This window comes from Vicugna pacos, chromosome 14 (assembly GCF_048564905.1).
Source record: "Vicugna pacos chromosome 14, VicPac4, whole genome shotgun sequence".
In the NCBI taxonomy this organism is placed as follows: Eukaryota; Metazoa; Chordata; class Mammalia; order Artiodactyla; family Camelidae; genus Vicugna; species Vicugna pacos.
In genome coordinates, this window is record NC_133000.1 from 34087070 (window position 1) to 34105565 (window position 18496).

Genomic DNA, 18496 nt, shown 5'->3' on the forward strand with positions numbered 1-18496 from the left:
GGTGAACGTCTGTGTAAGAGACACTGTTCTCACGCTCAGTGAGTGAAAACTCAGAAAAAGTGGTCCTTCTCCCTCTGCAAGTGGGAGGGAGGCTGATTGTGTGTGTGTGTGTGTGCACGCGTGTGTTTGTAAATCAAATACAATGTATTCTGGGATGTGCACAGATTTTCTTTATGTTACTATCATTTCATGAGGATGAGCCAACCTTTAAATTAATTTGAATCTAGTATTCTGAGAGAGTCTCAGGCTCTTTTGGTGGAGGATGGGAAAGGGGAAAGGAAAGGAGGAAAGAAGTAAATGAAGCAAAGTTGTAAGAATACTGCTAGGGAAAGGCAAGTCATTAATTTTGTTCCTACTTGCATCACACACAAATTAGGGACTGGCTTTCCCCCATGTCTTGTCAAGCACTGAGTTGCAGAAGAACAGCCGACAGCCCATTTCTCACTGAGCTTGTGACTGTACGTGGCATCTTATAGACACTAATTATTTAACCTGACCAAACAATCTAGCAGCAGGCTGTAATTCTCCTATTTTGAGAGATAAGAAAACAGGAAGTGAAAGAGGGTATATAGCTTGACAAAAGTCAGAGGACAAGTAAACTAAAGAGGATGAATTCAAACTCAGATCTGAATGCAGAGTCTGATCTTCCCACTCCCAGGGCTGGAAAATCCTTAACACACAGGGTCCCCAGCTCCTCTGCATTGTTCCTGGCACCAAGCATTTCCCATGGTGATATTCTCCAGTTCTCAGACACAGCGCTCTGTGCAGCCAATAACCTCCATTCGACCTTGATCATCTACCTGCCATGCCCACCAGACTTCACCAGGCAGGAAAGCTGGCTTTCAACTGCATACAAAGCCACCCCTGGTTTATCCTGGACTCTTCAGCGGCTTTTCCAGCGTAAAGGCAGCCATGAAAGTGCTCACAGTTTGTACATGAGCCACACTACCTCTCTCCATCTGTCTCCTCATCTATACTACTTTGCTATGACCATTTTGAGAATCTTGGAAACAAATTTTTAAAAACAGAAAAGAAAGGATTCTTTAACTAGTACTTAATACTTACAATTTTAAATGAGAAGTTACAAAGTGAGTATTTACAAACCGAATCTTCCTTCCTAGGTGTCAGTTTTATCAGTTAAAAAATATAATAGCAAAAAATTCTCACTTAAAAAATTAACAAAATCATCAACAATAATCTGGAATAAACTCAAAAACAATGCCCATGTTGTACATGGAGAAAGTACAGGACTGTACTGTGGGGTAAAGTAAGAGGTGTGAAAGTAGAGACATCAACATTTTGTATGGAGGAAAGCAGTTTTGAAAAAATGTACGTTCTCCTAAATATAATTCAAAATTACTAAAAAATCCCATGACAACACTTCTTTTTTTTTTAACTTGAAAAATTATATTAGAATTCTTCAGGAATAATAAAGTCATAATACTAGCCAAGAAAATATGGGATGGTAAAGAGAATCAAAAAAAATCGCACTGTCAGATATTAAATATATTTTTACAATATGTAAGATATAGTGCTAGAGTAAGAAAGTAAGATTGACAGAAATAAACCATGAGCTCAAAAAGAGACTCTAGTGTACATAAGTATTCTTTACAGGTGTGATTTCAAGTTAAAAAGCAAAGTATGAATTCAATAATTGTCTTGGGACAATCAGAGAATCCCCTGGAAAGAACAAATTCTATTCCAGTCATAATGACCGCAAGAAAAATTACAGAAAGTGATGTGAATATTAGAAAGTACTAATAACAGCGAATATAATTCTTTGCTCATATTAATTCAACTTCTCCTCACTATAACAAGTACCATTATCATCTCCATCTTAGAGATTAAAAAAACCTACAGAAGAAATTTATACCGTTATAAGAAAGTATTTCTAAGAATAATATCAAGGATAAAACCCAAAAAGAAGACATTTACTATCTTAAGATTATTTTGGGCCACAACAAAAATGAACCTACTGAACAAAATGAAAGGCAAAAAATGACAAGGAAAAGCTCTCTGATACATCTTGATGAAGACAAGGGGTTAATGTTCATAATATACATAGAGCTGTCACAAAGCAACAAGAAGCTCCCTCACTTAAATGTGTTCAACGGACAAAAGAGATCATTCACTTTTTAAAAGTCAGATGGCTAATGAGTGAAAAATGCTCAATACCTCACTGGTCATCAAGTGTAAATTAAAACAATGAAAAAGTACTTTTGCTCATCATATTGGCACATATTTTTAAAAGATATTCTAGCTAGTGTCCATGTTTGAGAGAACAAACTGTGAGCGATCTTCTGGAGGACGACATGTCAATGGATATGTAAACTCTGAAAAACGTGTGTACACACAGGCTGAACTCCACTTTTAGGAATCGTTTCATTTAGAAAAAATCAGTTCAAAAAGATGTACTCATCAGAGCATTTACATAGCACTGTTTAAAATGGTGAGAAGAAAAGCTGAAGTGAAATCATATCCAGCGATAGAGAATTGGTTACATAAGTTATTCTACATCTTTTCATTCCCCAAAGGAGAAGGAATTTCTAGATTCACTTGAAAGGAGCCTGTGATTTATGTAGTTGTCACATCCAAGGACTAAATTTCCAGAAACCTTAACTAGAGAAATACTTATACAAGATCACAGGAATGTTTGTATAAGAAGGATTCCAGTCAAACACCCTTTCTGACAGTGGAAGATGGAGAAAACTTAAGTGTCTACCATCAAGACAATGATGCGGTAAATCACGGCGAGCTGTGGGCACTAAAGTTCCGGCATTTCGGCGTGGTCCAAGGCCTTGTCCACAGTACTCTCCCACGAAAGGTGTCCTTACACAAGAGACCAAACCTGCACATCAGGAAAACCCTCTACTCTATCTGAAAGGACCGGGTGAGACTAGAGGGGGAAGAAGTCAATGATATATACCTGAGTGAATAAACCGAGCTGCAGAAAACATATAGTATGGCCTTATTTTTCAATAAAGCATATATACACTCACATATACATAGATTTCTCATATTCGTGATGTATGTGTATATATATATGACATAGGCATAAAGGTCATGAAATACATACTCCATATTGTCAGCAGTTTTTACTCTCTGGAAATAAGGGGAAGGGAAGTAGGGGACTTTCGGTACCACCACAGTTCTCTTTTCAGTATTTCAGTTAAGTATACTTGGAGTTTAAAAGTTTATTTAAGTCCAAAGTAAAATGGACGATGCCTCCACAAGACAGAATGCTATACTGGTCATTAAAAATCATGCCAGTGGAGATAGAATATTGTAGAAAAATGTGTAATAAGCCGAATGGAAAATGGAGGTCTCCATACAGAAAACAGGCACACAGTGCTCGCTGGTTTTTATGACAGAGGTAATACACACTGATGAAAAGAACAGAAAATAGATGTTAAAGTGTTAATTATTATCTCTGAGTACTGGGAACAAGATAGACACTTTTGACACTTTTTTCAGACTTTTATATTAAATACACACTATTTTTCACCTGAAAAAAGCATTTTTTGATGTCTAGTACCACACATTGGAAAAAACACACGAGTACTTACATAAACAAATAACTAGGAGACACCGCAGCACCGTCACGCAGTGTAGAAAGGGCGATCCTGAATAACACCACGCAGTTACATAAGGACCCACAAAGTGAGAGCACCCCCTGTAACAGGGCGCCCCCCCTTCTATTTGTCAGTTGTGTCTTCAGGGCTGAGGCAATTCTGAGCACGGCCAGTGTCAGTGCTGGTGTCTGGATGGATGCCACTGGAGGTGAAGGCACCTGCAAGCTGAGAGGAAGAACAGAAATCATCCTCTGCTTTTTCTGTCTTGTTTCTTTGTTACTTTTAAAGAGAGGCGTAAATAAGATAAACTGAATCTTCCCTACTGAAATTTCAGTAATGAAACCGTTTTTAAAGTGTTCACAACTTATATTCTGCCTATGACTGTCTTTTCAACAAAGCATCATATTTATTAAATGTTAATTAACTCAGTTAATTAACTACTTGTTGAAACCAATTAAAGAACATGAAATGCACTACGTGAAAGCACCAAGCCTGCAGTGACTAGCTCAGCTGTCTTGACGTCAGTGCAGTCAAACCCCACCATCCCGTGGCCCTGAGCTTCTGATGCTGGTAAGAGAGCACGCTGCTGCCTCAGATGGAGAGAAACGGTGAAAGCATTTTCTGAAATCTACAGCACTGAAAAAACATAACTGATAAATCCCAGGCTCCTTTGAGGCTGTCATTTTCCGTTTCTGGCCAACACCCGTTAATGAGCAGAACCACCCCATTCCCGAGTCATGGGACTCACGTGGGCAGAAGTTTTGGAGAATTTTCCAGGTATAGAATGTAAACCAACTATACATAAGACTCTGAAAAAGAAAAGATGCAATACTTTGATTTTGGAAGACACTAAAATATTCTCCTAATCCTTAGTATTTGGAAAGGCTGGGCTTCTACTAAGCCACTTATTTATTTCACAGCCAATGAGCATCTTCCACAAACCCTGTATCCCTGTGTCTGCTGGGAACTTCAGGCACATTGATGCTGTCTATCTTATAAGTCACAAGGCAGAGGCGTGTGTCTCACGCCTGCAACTCTCACACAGACTCAACTCCTAGCCTCACTGTATGAACTTGGCCCCATTTTCTCACCTGTTTATTTGGTATCTGTTCTTCTGTAAGCTGCCTGAAATGCTTCTTGGAACAAGTCAGAAGAATGAGTGGGTAGAGAAATGGACAGATGGACAGGTGAGTGATGGGCAGACAAACAGAGAGTCTCCAAGAGAAGGGGAGCAATCAAAATTACCTATGCAAAACCCTCTTCTAGTCAGGGAAGGAAACCACCACGGAGAAGTGTGAAGAGGCAGGTAGCTTAGGACTGTTTCCTGGATTCCATGAAAAGTCACACCAAGAGATGAGAGGGTAGAAGTATAAATAATAAAAGAAAAAAAGCATGCATGTTTGAAAAATATATCTACATTATGTACTTTCTAAAGAATAGAGTCAAATCAGCAAGGCCCAATAACACAGTCCTTGGGTATTTACAGAAGTGAGAATCCCATCTCCAATTCACAAGGCATCCCTTCGGAGCACTGAGAATCTACACGGTGTGGTCATAAAGCCATCACCGCAAAAGCTATGCTATCCTGCACTTACGAGGAAAGAGCAGCTGTGCTCGGTCTGCCTACACGCGTCTTTTACAGCCCTCAGCACCTCTACGGGGGAGGGACGCCTAGCGAGCCCCATCTCTGCAGGACAGAAAACAAGTCCAGGAGAGGCTAAGCCGACCCACCAATTCTCCATCTCACAGGACTTGTCACTCCAGACCCGGACTCGAACTCGGACCCACGTTTGTAACCACAGTACTACAGTACTTTATGTGCTTTTTGTGTGTATAATACATTTGTTTCTGGCATGAAAGGGTATTTAATAAATGATCGGTTGTCTTGTCTATCTCATTAGCTCACAATCTTTATATTTTTGTATTGTACTCTTCCCCTGGAGAAAGGAACGGAAAGAGCGGGGGTCAGAATGAGGTGGGGCTCCATTCTTTATCTGTTATCTCATCTCATCCAAGTCCCCAAACAGGGAGAAAGAGCAAGTGTTCTCTTCATCATTTAAAGAGAGGGCTCCAGTGATGGTGACTTACTCAACTCCAAAACCAAGTCTGGGGGAAGGGCACATGCAGCAACGAGAGCAGTATCACCTGTAGGAAGGCAAAAAGAGCTCAGGGGATGGCTCAATGGGTCAGCCTGATTTAATTTCAATCGATAAAACAATAACACACTCTAAAAATATTAGCATACAATGGATTTGCTCTTTCTTGACATCTAGCAAGTTTCCACATCTCACATGTAACATTATCATGAACTAGTGAAAGGAAGAGTCCACAGACAAGGAAAATCAATGCCACAGGCAGGCTGAAACCCAGGCTGGAGGAAAGGAAGAGAAAGGGCATAGTTAAGAAGAGGGGAAATTCTGGGAAAAATACATCATCACAAGGACTCTCAAACATCATCCAGCAATCATATAATCATTCTTTCAAGAGAGAGTTACTTAGGTCCTATTTTGTGCAGCATTGTACAGTGGGCGAAGCAAGAGCACAGCGTCCGGTGGCAGCAAGTTGCGGAGCTCCAATACACTTCTGATCCCGGTACCTTGCACACTTGTCCTCAGTATAAAGGCAAAAAATATAGTAAAATAATCCAATGTAAACTCTATGCAATGCTGAAAAAAAATTAAAGAAGACCTAAATACCTGGACAGACACACCACGCACATTCCTGGATCAAATGACAGCATTCTTGGTATGGCAGTGCTCCCCAGAGCGATCCATATATTCAACGTGGACTCGATCACAATCCCAGCGGGTTGCTCTGCAGAAACTGACTATCTGCTCCTACAATTCATATGGGAATTCGAGGATCTCAGTAACCAAACCGTAGTTGAAATAGAAGAACAATTTGAGAGGACTTGTAATTCTCAATTTCAAACCTTACAACTGTATCTCCAGGTGAGATTAGAGGCCATTTTTAAGTTATAATTGTGTTTATCCTTATTTTCTAAATTCTGTACAATGAATATACCTGTTAGAATAAGAAATATAAAAAGTAAGGTATTTTTTAAAACATGCAAACCGATTCATTCATTGGGAAAAAAATATTTTGACTATAAAGATGAAAACAAATATCTAGTGAAAAAGGACTATTTAAAAACAAGAGTGCATTTACATTTTTCGTAAATTGGAACCTGAAAAGCACAAACACATCAAGTTTCTAGGGAGAGTGTTGCAACATATTAATTGTTATTTCCAAAATTCTAATTGAACAATGAAAACTCAAGAAAGGGAAAATCTTGATTGACAGCCAACTGCAAACACATGGAGATCAAAGGCCTAGAAATCATAGTTCCTTTAACTCTGCTACTAACTCAATAGGAGAGGAAATTCCTCACAGAGGGGACAGTGGAATCCCATGCATAAGACAGGATACACACTACAAACTGCACTAGAATTTGGGGTGGTTTCCTTAGAAGAATTCTAAAGTTACAACATTGCTGAAAAACTATAAAAACACTGACAGACAGATTAAAACACACAGTCATATATATTATATAGAAAGATATGAAGTCTGCTCCCATGTTGCATAGAAATACGAACATATTTGTTCATTTATGGGCACTGATTACTTTATCCCAGGTAGAATATTTCAACTAAAATAGATAATCAATAATACACTCCTCTTGTCAAGGCTAGTTGATAAGTTACTCTGCTATGTAAGCATAATGTGTCTAAGATAGATTTAAAATTAGTGAAAAAGATTTTTGTATGGTTTCTTGAACCCTTCTCAAAACACCAAGCTTAATTTTAAAATAAATCTGAGCAGTATTTCTATATGATCTTTTCCCTCGTGAAACGAACAACACAGTCTGTTGTCAAAATTCTTTCCTTACAATGATTCACGAGCACCGTATCCTCACAAAACTGCTGGACAGCAAGGCACTATCCAGACACTGTGACAAAAGAAATGAAACACAAGGAAGACAGTGACCCTATTCTGCAGGGCTAATAATCTGTTCCAACACCGGGTTTTTATTTGATTGGTTTGATTGGTTAGAAAAATAAAATCACTCAAGTACATTCTTCTTTGAGCATTATGTAAATCATGACTCTCTTTTTAGTGTCATGAGCAGGAAAGACTTGAGCATGAATTGATTAGATCAACTAGGCACAATCATCACTGGAGCCTGAGTAATAAATAAGTACATGAGACCTAAAATAAACCTACACAGATCTCTACAAGGAAAATGAAGAGGTGAGTTCCCCAATGAGAAAACAAACAATCAAGAAATCAAAAAAGGAAAACTTTTTCATTAACGATTCCAGGCAGTAGTGGAGCATGGTGGTGAAGATCACAAATGCTGGGGACAAACATGAGGGTCTGAAATCCCACAGCACTGGGTAGCTGTGACACTGATATTTCAGTGAAATTTTCTGCAACTCAGTCTCCTATCCATAGACTGTGGACAACCACAGCACCCATCTCCTAGAACGGTCTTAAGAATTAAGTTATTTTTTATATAAAAGTTTAAATAAAATACCTCAGATTTTAATTACCCCAAAAGCTCAAGGAACAAAGAAAACAGTGATAAATTGGAGTTCATCAAATGTTAAAAATTTGCTTCAAAGGACACCATCCAGAAAGTGAAAAAACAACAGAGAGGAGAAAATTTTTTCAAATTATTTATCTGATTAAGTATTCAGATAAAATAAAAGAAAAAACTCCTACAACTCAAGAAAAAGAGAACTCAATTAAAATGTGAATAAAGTATCTGAAAATGTATTTTTCAAAGAAAATATACAAATGGCCAATAAGCACAATCAAACGATGTTCAATATCATTAGCTGTAAAAGAAATCAAGTCAAAACCACTAGGAGAAACCGCTTCACACTCACTACAATAGGTTATAATAAAAAAATGTGTAACAAGCACTAATGAAGACACAGAGGAAGCGGAGCGCGCAGCCCTTACTGGTGAGGATGTAACACAGCGTGGCCACTTTAGAAAACAGCCTGGCAGGTCCTCAGAGAGTTGAACATTTGGTTTATGAATGACCCAGCATTTCTGCTCTCTGGTCACACAAGTAAGAGAACTGAAAACAAATGTCCACATAAAAACTCCTACAGGAGTATTCACGGTGCCATTACTCTTCACACCCAAAAAGCAGAAACAACACAAATGACTATCACCTGATGAATGGGTAAACAGTGGGGCCCGGATATACAGTAGAATATAATTCAGCAATAGCAAAGCATAGAGTACTGACCCAGGCCACAACCTGGAAAAACATTGAAAAAGTTACTCAGTGTGAAAGAAGTCAGTCACAATAGACAGTTCCATTTACATGAAATAACTTGTTTTACATGAAATGTCCAGCACAGGCAAATCCACAGAGAGAGAACAGTGGCTGCCTGGGGCTGGGGGAGGATGAGGAAGATGGGAATGACTGCTTGTGCATACAGGGCTTCCTGTTGGGGGATGAAAATATTCTAAGATTGACTGCGATGCACAATTCTGGGCATTGAGTAAAAACCGCTGTACATTTTAATGGGTGAATTGTATTAAAACTGTTAAGGACAAAAGCACCTAGGGCCAGAACCTTCAAATAGTAAATGCAAATTGCTAACTTTTATTACAGGAAGAAGAAACTGCCCTCAGCATGAAAGCAGGAGATCGGCAAATGTGGGTTAACAGAATTGGACAAGAGCATTTCACTTGAAAGAGTTGCTGAGTGTACACGAAATATTCAGAAATAGGAAAATCAGCTTGACATCACGAAGAAGCATTCTGCTTCAAATGCAGATCAAGGATTCGGCAAGCCCAGCTGCTAGAAATAACCAGAGAAGAAACCTGGTTCTTAAAACAAGCACCAGAGCCAACAAGGAAATGGTGGTGAGGAAAGCAGGCAGCCAAAAATCTGGAACAGTTTGCTACAAATAATTTCTCCATTGAAAATTCAAAAATAAAATGAAAGTGATGCAATGCTGAGCTGGCCTCAAGTTAAAGGGCTTCCTCTGTTGCTCGACAGTACTGTAACCCCGAATATGAGACTCAGGAGAATCAGCATGGCTCCTGGCAGTCCCCAAGTGACTGCCCACCAGCACGCTTACCACCATCACATCTGCCAGGGTTGTATTGCACAGAAGAGACCAACTTCTAAAAGGCCCAGGAAATGTTGACAAGGGAAGAAAAGGCTGCTGTCAGTCCTGGGACAGAGGCCCTGTGAGCAGAGGCCAGAAGGCTGCAGGTGAACTGGAGTAGACCTGGGGCAGGAAGGGACCACGGAAGAGCAGATCTCAATTTTCTACTCTCTCTCCCTCGGGTAGGAGAGATAAAGCCTGCATCCTTCTCACCTGGAACTGTGGGTTCTGGCTGGCAGAAGTCTTACGTACAGGGAATGAATACTCAAGACTCTGTGGAAAAAGTCAAGAAAGCGAGAGGGCGTAGGGACCCAACTCCACGATTCTCTCAAATGCTCTCACATTTATTGTGTATAATCAAAGGAAAACGTCATTAACAGTTGTGTGATAGTAAGCAGGAACTTGGGGAAAGAAGGATGAGACAGAGATTGTAGAATCCACCATGAGTACAAAGGCTTAGTGTATCTTTAGGGAAGTCATGGGGTGAGGGGAATAAGATACATTCTTTAGACATGTGAATTACAAAGCAGACCACCAGACCAGCTAGGTCCTTGTTTGGGGGATAATAGAGTATCTAACTGCACACAAGCCCAGCCTTTATAGCTGAGGGCCTGGGTCATTGCTTTGCGATGAGCAGAGTGCTATCTAAAACCTCATCTACGCAAGCAAAGCATTATCTCTGCTTTTTAAGGCAAGGAGACAGGAGTGAGTATGCACAGGGCCCTGCTTGCAAAGCAGTTACTAAGTATATGTTTTCTTCTTAAATTTGACAGGCGGCTGGGGTCTGTTAAAATTTGTTAACCCAATCATGGGCTCCCACATGGAACCATTATGGAGGACACCCTAGGGTGACAAATCCTGGCTCTGGGTCTTTTCCTGCCAGCTTCAGCCACTCTAGCAGAATCTAGGCACATTCCTGAATAATGATCATACAGAACCACCCACACTGTTAACCCCTGGTGCTTGAAACTTAATTTTAGCTCTACACAACTTAACGTAGAAAAGTTTCAGAAATAAAAGATATTATATTTATTTTATATCTCATCATAGGACTGATTTTTCTGATTGCTCTAAGCTGCTTCTTCTTGGTAAAGCACCTAATTCTGCAGGTGAATTCAGTACTTTCTTTGGGCATAACTAGCCAGTTTGGGCTCGCTAACTTCTATTGGTCAAATACCGATACACTTAATTGATTTCATTGTTAATCAATTTCAGCTGGGAGCAGATGGAGTGTCACTCTGTTCCTCAGCCCACCCTCAACTCTTTATCATCAGCAACTCAGGCCTCCGGAAACCAAAAAAAGCTTTTGTTTCCCTTCTACAGTTTCAACAAACCCAACAGGATACATAAGCCTGGAGAAAGAATTCAAAACAAATGTTAAAACAAAAAATCAATAAACCTGAAGCAACTCCATCTCCGAATCATGATACACAATGACATGAGATTAAGTGTGTCAGGCACAAAGCATGGGTGAGCTTGACCACCTGATTTCTATTCTTCAAAGGAAGGAAAGTTTTCCTATTTTTTATTATCACTCTGTCATTGTTTCTGATTAAGCCAAAAACTAGTTTATGAAATAATTAAGCATTGAAATAACAGATTTTGGTTGTATCAATTACAGAAGGCATTCAGAGGTGTTAGGAAAAACCACCTCTGTAAAAAATGTCTTCCACTGTGAAGAACACGTATACAAAATGCAACAGAGAATTCAAGCTCTTGTGGAGAGGAGTAAAAGCCACAGAAACAAAGCAAAGTCATTACTATGAGTCAACTCAAAATTCACTGGACAATCATGTTCAATGCATTCAATGAAATTTAAAGGCATACTGCAAACCATACACTTAATGATCTGCAGGCTAGAGGAAGAATTTCTCTCTTTAACACACAAGATTAATCAACAGGGTGCCCCACCAAACAAGGACCAAAGAACAATCAGTTTTTTAACAATTCTGAAATATCAGCATTTTCTAAAGATCAAAATCCAGAAATTTTAAACATTCATTCACACCACAATGAAACAAGCACTTAAAAAAAAAACCCAAAGAAAATAAGCACGTAGAACATGTACATAGATCAATGAGTATTTCTTGTGACGCTGGAAGAAACAGGCTATAGTCTTTTGCTTGAGAAATAAAACTACTTTTAAAGATAAATGCTAAAACACATTTCATCATTCATGTTGCCTTGAAAAATCTGAGGCACTTGTATCTGATTAGAAAAGCAATTCTGAGTAATAGTGTGTTACAATTCAGTGCCAGTTTGCTTTAGAAGAAAAGAGAAAAGAAAAGCTACTGTTTCTCATATCCTGCACAAAGTGTGAAGTGTCTCCCTGCCTCTTTCTCCTCCCGTTTTCTAAGCTCATGCTTCCCAACCCTTCTGAAACAACTATGAGAACCTCTTATTCCCGCCAATATGCCAAATGACAAAAGAAAATCAATTTATTTGTGTAAGTATATGCTTATACCTTGAACTGGAAGAGAAAGATATCAGAAGTCTATATGGAACTTATTTCTACATTCCTGAAATCACACACACAAACGTTCACACAGACACAGACACAGACACATACCCCCTGGATTACTGGGAAATTCACAAGGTTATGATTTCCATCTTCTAGAAGATAACTTTGTAGTTAGATTAAAATACAAAACTGTCAGCTTTGGAAAGCCTTGATCACCTGCTAAACCATCCAAATATCAAAGAGACCCAATTAGCCTTCTCGGTAGAATGTAATTTCCCATGATGGCAAAACATACCCTAAGAAGTACTGGATCCAAGTCTCGTGTTTATCACTAGCTATGATCGTTTTTAAGCACATTAACAGATTCAGAAACCTATGTCTCAACAGCATTTATTCTTATTGAAATAGTATACGTGTTCAATTGCCTATACAGAGACCAGGTCCCATGATGGAGTTTAAGAGCTATTTTGTGTATTGCAATATTTATTTTTAAGTGCAGACAAGGAGGGTGGGTATTACTCAGTTGTAGAGCACCTGCATAGCATGCACAATGTCCTTGCTTCAGTCCCCAGTACCTCAAAAAAAAAATAAAATAAGGGCATATTTAAAAATGAGTAAAGTTATAAAAAAATGCAGACTAAAAACCACTGCAATCTAGGAGACACAATTACAATAAAAAAACAAGAGTTTCTATCAATTATTGGCTATTTGCCAGTCACAGAGACAACCAGAAATCACACGATGATTCTCAGCAACCCTACTAAGTAGACACGGATGAGAAACCAGGCTCTGCGGATGAGGAGACGGAGCTCAGAGGAGCTGGGGACGCTGACCGTCCTGCTTCCCATGACACCACATCAGCCCAGGGCAAGCGCTGATGAAGCTGCAATGAGGGGACACCCAGCTGCATGGAACCTTGGGGCACTGGGGAGTCCCAGAAAACACTAAAAACTGTTCAGTGAAAAACCAGCTCAAATATAATACACTGTGCCACATTCTTTAAACAGGGAACATGACTGAGAACTTTTTGATGCCTCCGTGTCCTTTCTGCCATCGTCAGTTACTTGCCCTCACAGCGTGACCAGTGATGAACTGGACCCCATATGAAGTGCACTCAGATGGCAGAGCATTTGAAGCTGTTTTATGAAGTTTGTAAGACTCTGTCTATGCTTCACAGTGGCGGTCATCCATCACTTCTCACCGGTGTGGACGTACCACCTGAAATCACTCCTTTCTGCTTTTTAAAATCCCTTCATCTACTCCAGACTTTTCAACAGCAAAGAAGCAGCTAAACCACAGACAGTGGACAGCTTTTCACCAAATTTCTTGAACAGCCCATCGGACTACCTGGAAGCCCTTTACTTTTATTAAACCCACTTCCAGGTACTTCATCATTTTCTGATTGGTGGACTTGGCCTCTGACTGAGCTACTCAGAGAGCTCCCAGCCTCACATCCGTGAGAGGACCCTGCTGTTGGGAGAAATCAGTGAGAAAGGCGTACATCCCCCAGTCAGGTCTGCACAGCTAGAAGTGCCACAACGTGCTAAAAATTTATACCGTCATAACCCCTGGGCTCCCATGGACTGGTTTCACATTAACCAAACTCATGAGACACAGATACAAGAAACCAGAAATTTAACTTTTTAATGTAACAGAAGACGTGAAACTATGAACCAGACTACAATATCAGAGTTCAACCATGAGTATATGTTCTCCTCCACGGCACAATCACGGGCAGGCAGTCACATGGCAAGTGTGGACAGAAGCAGAGCAGGAAGGATTTCTAGATTAATTCAATGGACTAAATTTCTGTTATACCAACAGATCTGCTGCCTGGAAAACAATTAATGCTAATCACGGTGCACTCTTCGTGGACAGTTGCCGAGACACGACTGTGAGCACCTGTGTAACTCTCCTTTCCCTGTCCTTTCTGGGCTAATTGAGGCACAGACGTACAGAAATCGAGGGATGCAGATACATCTAAACACCCAAAGCCCATTCTGGGAGCCACAATACCATACAGCCAGGGTTAAAATACTTGCTCTGCCACTTACTGGTTCTGTGACCTTGGCCAACTTACCCTCTGTGTGCCTCAATTTCCACACTGTAAAACTGGGATAACAATCAAACCTTCCTTACTCGCTTGTTGAGAAGATTGAAGGATTCATTTCTGTAAAACGCTCAGAAAAGAATGTAGCACATTTTTGGTGCTCAACAAATGTCAAATTAATATTACAGTGGTTTACAAGTCTCCTTCCTAATCATCTTCTGTGTTTCCTGGCTAGACTAATACCAAAAGGAAATTTTTATTTCTCCTTTTATAAACTCTTGGGGTGCACCCTTCTGTTCCATCCCACCACCTGTTTAAACTGATGGAAGGGATACCTCCTCCCCACTCCTCTGGGCCATGCAGAGTGCTACTCCCTTCACAGCCCTGACCCCTGGCCCACAGCTAGCCCTCCTCACATTAACAGATTGAGTTGTGATTCCAGGGAGACAAGCAGGGCATGTGAAACCCTTCCTTTCCCTCCAGTGTTGGCCACCCTAGGGAAGCACCCTGGATGCTCAGCTCCATGGCAGAACAGCCCTGTGCATGATGGGGCAGATTCTCTCAAGGGAAGGCTTGTTGTGGCCCAGAGATACCTGGGACAGGGTGAGTCTCTACTTCTGGGACACAGTATCATGACACTCATTTACCCACAGCCCTGAAGTTCATGGAGAACGTGTCTTCATCAGTAACAAAGAAGACATTTAACGCCTGCCTACTCTTTTGTGTCACCTCTCAGTTGGCTGCTGGAGACAACATGTGTATAAGTATTGGTTCCCCTTAGGCCCCAACATATATGAAGTAACAAAAATTTCTGTGGCTTAACGTTGGTCCAGGGCGACTGTGTAACAGTTCTGACTCTGCTGATGCTAAATTATGGGTGTAGGAATTATGGAACCTCCTCAAATATCTTTCATCATAAAATCAGCTTTTCTTATTTTCTTGTTTCTTTGTAATTACCAAAGACTATAAAATGATGGCTTCACACAAAACAGCAGCTAAAGTTTATGAGTTCTCTTGACGTACCCACTGTGTTAAACACGTTACATAATTACTAATTCTCACAATTCTACAAAGCAGATATGAGCGTCCCCTTCTCACAGACGAGGGGAAAACTCAGAACGAGCTGACTCAGGATCATGTGGTTCAGTGGCAGCACGTGCAGGCAAACCCAAGTCAAGAAACTACACCCCTTCATATATGTACCAAATCAACTGCCACCAATTAACACATAGCGGCGGGGTCAATACTCAGGGAACTCAACACACTTTTCAGCTTTATGGTGCTCCAGAGGCAGCTTCTAGCTGTTTTATAAAATCCCGGCTCACTGGTTTCTAACACTAGAAGAAAAGGCCGATTTTGCCATTGTTTGCACAGCAAGTCTGAAATGTTCACAGCGAGATAACAGAATAAAACTATGATATAAGCAGAAAAATTTTTCCAGGTAGAAAGACATAATGGACATTGTGCTATTCTGAAGCATTAAGCAAAGAAATCAAAATAAAATCACATTGTTTAAGCCTTATTTTACAAACAGAAAAATTAAGACTGTAAAAAGTTGCAACAGCGCCACCTATGGCTAAAAAGACCTTCCAGGTTGCCGGGAAACATGCAACACAAAAATTGACTGTAGGATGAGAAACGAGAATCAGATAACTAGAAGCTTATGTAGCATATACTGCACTTTGCTTCGGGGGAATGGACGGGTATTCAGTATTTAATCTGATATTGCTAATACTCCTAAATATAAACAAAAGACATAGGCTCATGAAAATTCATCTTAGAAGTGGAAAGATTCCAGTCCAGCCACTTCATTTTACACGAGGGGAGACTGAGACCTGAGATCTATCCTCCTGGCAATCAGCAGCAAAGCTCTCCTAGGTCTCATGTCTTGCACTGTAGTAAAAACCAACAGAACTGTACTACACCTATATTCATAAAAGTCACGTCTGTATTTTTCCAACAGTAGGTAATCTAAGTATCTTGCAAAATAGTTCTCAAAGAGCCAGGAAATGATACAAGTTTTTTGAAATACAAAAACATTTATTTACATATTAAAACAGCATGAGCTTTATTCTCTCTATTAAAAAAGTGACATGTCAAATCAAAATTTTGAAATTTTAAAACCTGAAAAGAGTGCAGAAAAAAATCAAAATATTCTTTAATCACAAAAGAGAGAAGCTTATTCCCAGAAAATAATCAATGTGGATTTTTCTAAACTTAATGGTTCTGGTCAGAATCCGGAGAAATTAAATGTCTGATGGATGGTTACACGGCAACATGAATTCTGAGCTGTAACAATACACATTCTGTGTAAATAATCTTCAAGGTCGTCTGCTTAAGGCAATTTAAGTAGTCCCTGTCTCACTAGAATGACACAGATTTCAATAAAGCTTCATACTGCACTTAAAAAAACTGAATCCTAGTTACTTTAAGCCATATTAATGTATATCATATATATACATATTGAATATGCATCAGAAATAAGCTACCCTTTTTAGTATTCAGAGTTGATACTTCTAAACTATCAGTCACTGTGACAGCACATTTTTATTAAGCACCTATACGGTGCCTTGTATACAAGGCGTCCAGCTCTCACAGTCAGACAAGGTAAACCATATTACTCAGATTTCACAAATGACGAAATATACTTAAGCCAGGTAAACAACTAAGATATTCATCATCAGGAAAGAAAAGAGTAAGGATTTTACTTACAATACTCACTGACAAAGTTTTCTTTCATACTAAGACTATATAAAACAAATTCAGTGTTTGGAAATTTTTCAGTAAATAAACACCACTAGAAAAAAAAAGTAACATCATTAGCAACAGTTGGACTTTCAAAGACCACTTCTCTCTTGCACAATAGTTATTTTAAATGTTTTGTTTTTAGTTCTCACAAAGCACTAAATTAAAAAAATATTACCTTTAAAGTCATTACCTGAGAATAAAACATTTGTGAAAATGTACAATTTTAATTTATGTCACTCTGCCTCACATTCTCACTGGTGTCTCTCCTTTGAAGACCTCATCAGGCTGAGATAGCTAAAATCGGTCATTTATGGACTCACAGGAGTTCGGGAAAACACTCAACAGGAGGCTGATTAGAGGAGCAATTGAGAATTCATCCTGTGCAGCCTGGATTCCAGCATCGAGCTAGCCACCGCCAGCTGCGTGTGATTTGGGGCAAGCTGGCCCATCTCTCAATCCCTCAGCTACAAAAAAGGAGACACTGATACCTACAATCAAACACCTGCTATGAAGTAAAATATGAGCAAAGCATTTTAGCCTCAGTTAGGCGTCCACTCACAGCGAGTTTGGTCATTATGATGATGAGGATGGCAGTTAATAAATTAAGCTCGACCAAACAGGAGATATCACCTTAAAGGAGAAACATTCTAAGTCCATGAGAATTTCCTTTTGGATGGATTGCAGAATATTCTATAGATTTTTTTTTAATAAAACAAATTTTGTCCATTAATTGTAGATTTACAGGTTCATGGACAAGTCTCCAGAAAAAGAATTAGAGGCCTCTAACCTCTGAAAACTAAGATGTAAATTTAAAAAAAAATCAGGGAAGAGATTATACCTCATTTGGGAGAGTATGTGCTTAGCATGCATGAGGCCCTCAGTTCAGTCCCCAGTAACTCCATCTAAAAACTTTGTTTTTTAAGAAATAGAGAATTAAAGCAAAAAGATGGAGGAATAGGGAATTTTTTAGAGACTCATCTCAGATTTAAGATGGGGAAGAAACCATCCAATTCTCAGAAGAAATCTTGAGGACTATGTAAACTGGATCTGAGATGTCTAGTCTTTTAACATTATTCATGAAATCATATTACCAAGTCTTAAAACTACCTGATAACCCACAGTGGTGATACTGATCATAACAGCTACCATCACGTATTGAGCTCCGGCTAGGACTGCTCTGTTCTGACATCTCTGCCCCTGAGGCCTCACCAGGCGGAGAGCACTAAATTCGGTCATTTATGAGCATCTCGTGTAAGTCCTCAATTTGTGCTTCTCACTCTCCCCTCACCAGCTCCTCTGAGGGAAGCACTGTTATCATCTTCCCCACCCACAGATAAGGCCACTGAGGCACAGAGACTAAACCTGTTCCAGGCCACATTGGCATTAAAGGACGTCTGTATTTCTGCTGTTTTGCTTTTCACAAAGGAATCTGATATATCAATTCAAGGCAGACTGTTAAATAATCAAGTCTGTCAGGTCTTCACCTCAAAGAGCAGATACTATAAATTCCTGATGTAGGATGAGGCTG

General features: G+C 39.6%; 1 protein-coding gene across 1 annotated transcript in view; it reads right to left on the reverse strand.

Moving 5' to 3' along the window:
- LOC140701239 (uncharacterized) overlaps nucleotides 1-18496 on the reverse strand; it is a 133537-nt gene that overhangs the window by 32659 nt on the left and 82382 nt on the right. Inside the window, exons 1-2 of the transcript XR_012080212.1 lie at nucleotides 4818-4939; nucleotides 3567-3797 (exon numbers count right to left, since the gene is read on the reverse strand). The gene's annotated coding sequence lies outside the window, so the exon portion shown is untranslated. Of the gene's footprint in view, nucleotides 1-3566; nucleotides 3798-4817 lie in introns of the transcript that reaches the window.